Below are 5,680 nucleotides of genomic sequence, written 5' to 3' on the forward strand. Positions count from 1 at the left end.
TGATCAAAAGGTGTCCTACTAACATGCTTCCAAAATGGAGCATCATATGTATATTCTATGATGGTCTGTCTGAGTTGTCAAAAATGTCATTGGACCATTTTGCAGGAGGATCTCTTCGTCTGAAAACTCCTGCAGAAGCTCAGGAACTCATTGAAATGGTTGCAAATAACCAGTTCATCTACACCTCTGAGAGGAATCCTGTGAACAATGGGACGCCTCAGAAGAAGGAAGTTCTTGAAATTGATACTCTAAATGCCATATTGGCTCAGAACAAAATATTGACTCGGCAAGTCAATATAATTTCTCAAAGTCTGAATGGATTGCAAGCTGCATCCAACAGTACTAAGGAAGCGTCTTCTGAAGAAGAAGCTTATGATCCTGAGAACCCTGCAATGGCAGAGGTGAATTACATGGGAGAACCCTATGGAAACACCTATAATCCTTCATGGAGAAATCATCCAAATTTCTCATGGAAGGACCAACAGAAGCCTCAACAAGGCTTCAACAATAATGATGGAAGAAATGGGTTTAGCAATAGCAAGCCTTTTCCATCATCTTCTCAGCAACAGACAGAGAATTTTGAACAGAGCCATTCTGGCCTGGCAACCACAGTCTCTGATCTATCCAAGACCACAATAAGTTTCATGAATAAAACAAGGTCCTCCATTAGAAATTTGGAGGCACAGGTAGGTCAGCTAAGTAAGAAGATTACTGAAACTCCACCCAGTACTCTCCCAAGCAATGCAGAAGAAAACCCCAAGAGAGAGTACAAGGCCATAACCATGACCAACATGGCCGAACCTGGAGAGAGTGAGGAGGTCGTGAGTCCCAGTGAGAAAAGCCTCATAGGACGTCCTCTGGACAGAAAGGAGTTTCCCTTTGAGGAACCAAAGGAATCTGAGGCTCATACAGAGACCATAGAAATTTCATTGAACTTCCTTCTGCCATTCATGAGCTCTGATGAATATTCTTCCTCTGAAGAGGATGAAGACATATCTGAAGAGCAAGTTGCTAAATATCTAGGAGCAATCATGAAGCTGAATGCCAAGTTATTTGGTAATGAGACTTGGGAGGATGAACCTCCATTGTTCACCAATGAACTGAGTGCATTAATGAGGCAGACATTACCTCAGAAGAAATCGGATCCCGGAAAATTCTTCATACCTTGTACCATAGGCACCATGACCTTTGAGAAGGCTCTGTGTGACCTGGGGATAAACCTCATGCCACTCTCTGTAATGGAGAAACTAGGAATCTTTGAGGTACAAGCTGCAAGAATCTCACTAGAGATGGCAGATAAATCAATGAAACAGGCATATGGACTTGTAGAGGACGTGCTAGTGAAGGTTGAAGGCCTTTACATCCCTGCTGATTTCATAATCCTAGACACTGGGAAGGATGAGGATGAATCCATCATCCTTGGCAGACCCTTCCTAGCAACAGCAAAAGCTGTGATTGATGTTGACAGAGGAGAGTTGGTCCTTTAGTTGAATGAGGACTACCTTGTATTCAAGACTCAAGGTTCTCCTTCTGTAACCATGGAGAGGAAGCATGAAAAGCTTCTCTCGTTACAAAGTCAAACAAAACCCCCACATTCAAACTCTAAGTTTGGTGTTGGGAGGCCACAACCAAACTCTAAGTTTGGCGTTGAGAAGCCCCAACCCTGCTCTGATTATCTGTGTGGCTCCATGAGAGCTTACTGTGAAGCTATTGACATTAAAAAAGCGCTTTTTGGGAGGCAACCCAATGCTATTTAATTATATCTATTTATTTTCCACTGCTATTTTATGTTTTTTTTAGGTTAATGATCATGTGAAGTCTCAAAAACAACTAAAAAATCAAAAATAGAATGAAAAACAGCTCACCCTGGAGGAAGAGCTTACTAGCGTTTAAACGCCAGTAAGAGTAGCAGAATGGGCGTTAAACGCCCAGTCTGGCACCATTCTGGGCGTTTAACGCCAGAAACAGGCACCAGACTGGCGTTAAACGCCAAAAACAAGCAGCAACCTGGCGTTTAACGCCAGAAGTGCACTCTAAGGGCATTTTGCACACCTAAATGGAGCAGGGATGTTAAGTCCTTGACCCCTCAGGATCTATGGACCCCACAGGATCCCCACCTACCCCACCTCTTCTTCTCTCTTCTTCACACCCTTTCTTAATACTCTTCCCCAAATACCTTTCACCAATCACCTCCATGTCTCTTCCTCAAATACTCTTCACCACTCACATCCATGCACTCTTCCCCAAAAATCCCACCTACCTTCAATTTCAAAAATCCTTTCCCTCCCAAATCCAACCCTAATACACGAAACCTAACCACCCCCACCCCTATATAAACCCATCATCATTACTTCATTTTCACACATTACAAACACTTCTTTCCCCCCTTAGCCGAATACACTTACCCTCCATCTCCTCCATTTTATTCTTCTTCTACTATTTTCCTTCTTCTTTTGCTCGAGGACGAGCAAATATTTTAAGTTTGGTGTGGTAAAAGCATTGCTTTTTGTTTTTCCATAACCATTAATGGCACCTAAGGCCAGAGAAAAGAGGAAAGGGAAAGCAATTGCTTCCACCTCTGAGTCATAGGAGAAGGAGTGATTCATCTCAAAGGTCCATCAAGACCACTTCTATGAAGTTGTGGCCAAGAAAAAAGTGATCCCTGAGGTCCCTTTTAAGTTCAAAAAGGGTGAATATCCGGATATCCGACAAGAGATTAGAAGAAGGGGATGGGAAGTTCTCTCCAATCCTATTCAACAAGTTAGAATCTTAATGGTTCAAGAGTTCTATGCAAACGCATGGATCACTAGGAACCATGATCAAAGTATGAACCCAAACCCAAAGAATTGGCTTACAATGGTTCGGGAGAAATACTTAGATTTCAGTCTGGAAAATGTAAGGTTGGCGTTCAACTTGCCAATGATGCAAGAAAACGCACGCCCCTACATTAGAAGGGTCAACTTTGATCAAAGGTTGGACCAAGTCCTCATGGACATATGTGTGGAAAGAGCTCAATGGAAAGTTGATTCAAGAGGCAAGTCGATTCAATTGAGAAGACCGGACCTTAAGCCTGTGGCTAGAGGATGGTTGGAGTACATCCAACGCTCTATCATTTCTACTAGTAACCGATCCGAAGTAACGGTGGATCGGGCCATCATGATCCATAGTATCATGATTGGGGAAGAAGTGGAAGTTCATGAGATTATACCACAAGAACTCTACAAGGTGGCTGACAAGTCCTCCACTTTGGCAAGGTTAGCCTTTCCTCACCTCATTTACCACATATGCAATTCGGCTGGAATTGACATAGATGGAGACATCCTCATTGAAGAAGACAAGCCCATCACTAAGAAAAGGATGGAGCAAACAAGAAAGCCCACTCATGGACTTCAACAAGAACAAGAGGAAATTCCTCATCATGAAATCCCTGAGATGCCTCAAGGGATGCACTATCCTCCACAAAACTATTGGGTGCAAATTAACACCTCCCTAGGAGAATTAAGTTCTAACATGGGATAACTAAGGGTGGAGCACCAAGAGCACTCCATCATTCTCCATGAGATTAGAGAAGATCAATGAGCTATGAGGGAGGAGCAACAAACGCAAGGAAGAGACATAGAGGAGCTCAAGAACACCATTGGTTCTTCAAGAGGAAGAAGACGCCACCCTCACTAAGGTGGACCCGTTCCTTAATCTCCTTGTCTATTTAATTTTTCTGTTTTTCAGTTTTTGAGCCTTATGTTTTATTTATGTTTGTGTCTTTACTACATGATCATTAGTGTCTAATAACTATGTCTTAAAGCTATGAATGTCCTATGAATCCATCGCCTCTCTTAAATGAAAAATGTTCTAAAAACAAAAGAACAAGAAGTACATGAATTTCAAATTTATTCTTGAGATTAGTTTAATTATTTTTATGTGGTGGAAATACTTTTTGTTTTCTGAATGAATGCTTGAACAGTGCATATTTTTGAATTTGTTGTTTATGAATGTTTAAGTTCTTGGCTCTTGAAAGAATAATGAAAAAGGAGAAACGTTATTGATGATCTGAAAAATCATAAAATTGATTCTTGAAGCAAGAAAAAGTATTAAAAAAGAAAAATCTTGCGAAAAAAATGGCGAAAATAAAAGAAGAAAAAAAAAGAAGAAAGAAAAAGAAAAAGCAAGCAGAAAAAGCCAAAAGCTCTCTAAACCAAAAGGCAAGAGCAAAAAGCCAATAACCCTTTAAACCAAAAGGCAAGGGTAAAAAGGATCCAAGGCTTTGAGAATCAGTGGATAGGAGGGCCCAAAGGAATGAAATCCTGGCCTAAGCGGCTAAACCAAGCTATCCCTAACCATGTGCATGTGGCGTGAAGGTGTCAAGTGAAAAATGTAACGACCCAACTTCCAGTACGTCATGATCGTACCAAAAGTAAGGAGTTACTAACCTATTTCTTCTAAAACTATTTAATATTGAGCCTTTAGTTCAATATCGCGTTTCTATTTTATAGATAATTCCAGAAAATTTTGTTTTTGATTATCAGAATGATATATCAAATATTTCAAAGTAATAATAATCACATAATTATTAATAATAATATCTGTCATACAAAATATTTCAAATAAAACTCAGATACAAATCCTATCCCTCTGTATAAAATAAAAATCTTAAGCAATAAGGGCGAGGGAACTCTATGCAAGCAAATTAACTCATACACTTAACTCATAAATATAGTCCAACAATCGCTCTCAACTTCAAACTGAGTTTTCGAACCTGTGTCACTGAAAGGGTGGAAGATTTTGGAGTGAGAACAAACCACACGTTCTCAGTAGGAAATGGGAATGCCGTAAAAGTAGTAATTATCATGCAAATAGTTAACTTTTCTTAATAAACTATCTTTGTCAAACCCTTTGAAATACCTTTTAATCTTACTTTAGATAAATAGTTACTTCTTTAAATTCCTAAACCCAAAACAGATTTCAATCGCAAAACTTGTCATATTAAATATCTTTTAGCCACATAATTGATTCTCAGTCATAACAACAGATATTAATCATCTCTATCCATTCACAAACTACTAGCACAAGTAAGAAACTCAATTCAACACACAAACAAATCACAATCAGACAAACAATACAATCACAGAGAAGTAATACAGGCAAACACAACCAAATGTAAATGCGCAACCAATATGATGCATGTCGGTCCTAAGCAGGCCATGAGCTCACGTGTCGGTTTACACCCTGCAGCCCGACATTACCTAGGAACAAGTCCCAGATATGGTTTCCCTTTGTGTCTTTAGTGCATATGTGTCGGTGGTAAGAAAACCACTCCTTCGTGACTACCGGCAGTCGGCGCAAAGCCCGACCCCATAATATACGCACAAGGGGAAACAGTGATCCTCAGTTCGTGGGCATCCCCGAGATCAATTCACAAACAAAACAATGATCCTCAGTTCATGGGTTTCCCCGAGATCAACGTACAATAACAAACACGATCCTCAGTTCGTGGGTTTTCCCGAGATCAATACACAATAACATAGCGATCCTCAGTTCGTGGGTTATACCCGAGATCAATACACAGCAAACAATGATCTTCAGTTCGTGGGTTATACCCGAGATCAACATACAAAGGTTCATGGGTTATTCCCGTAATCAATGATTATCAGTCCGTGGGTTTTTCCCGCATGTAAAACAAATA

Source organism: Arachis ipaensis, chromosome B7, assembly GCF_059453495.1.
Source record: "Arachis ipaensis isolate K30076 ecotype BB chromosome B7, ASM5945349v1, whole genome shotgun sequence".
In the NCBI taxonomy this organism is placed as follows: Eukaryota; Viridiplantae; Streptophyta; class Magnoliopsida; order Fabales; family Fabaceae; genus Arachis; species Arachis ipaensis.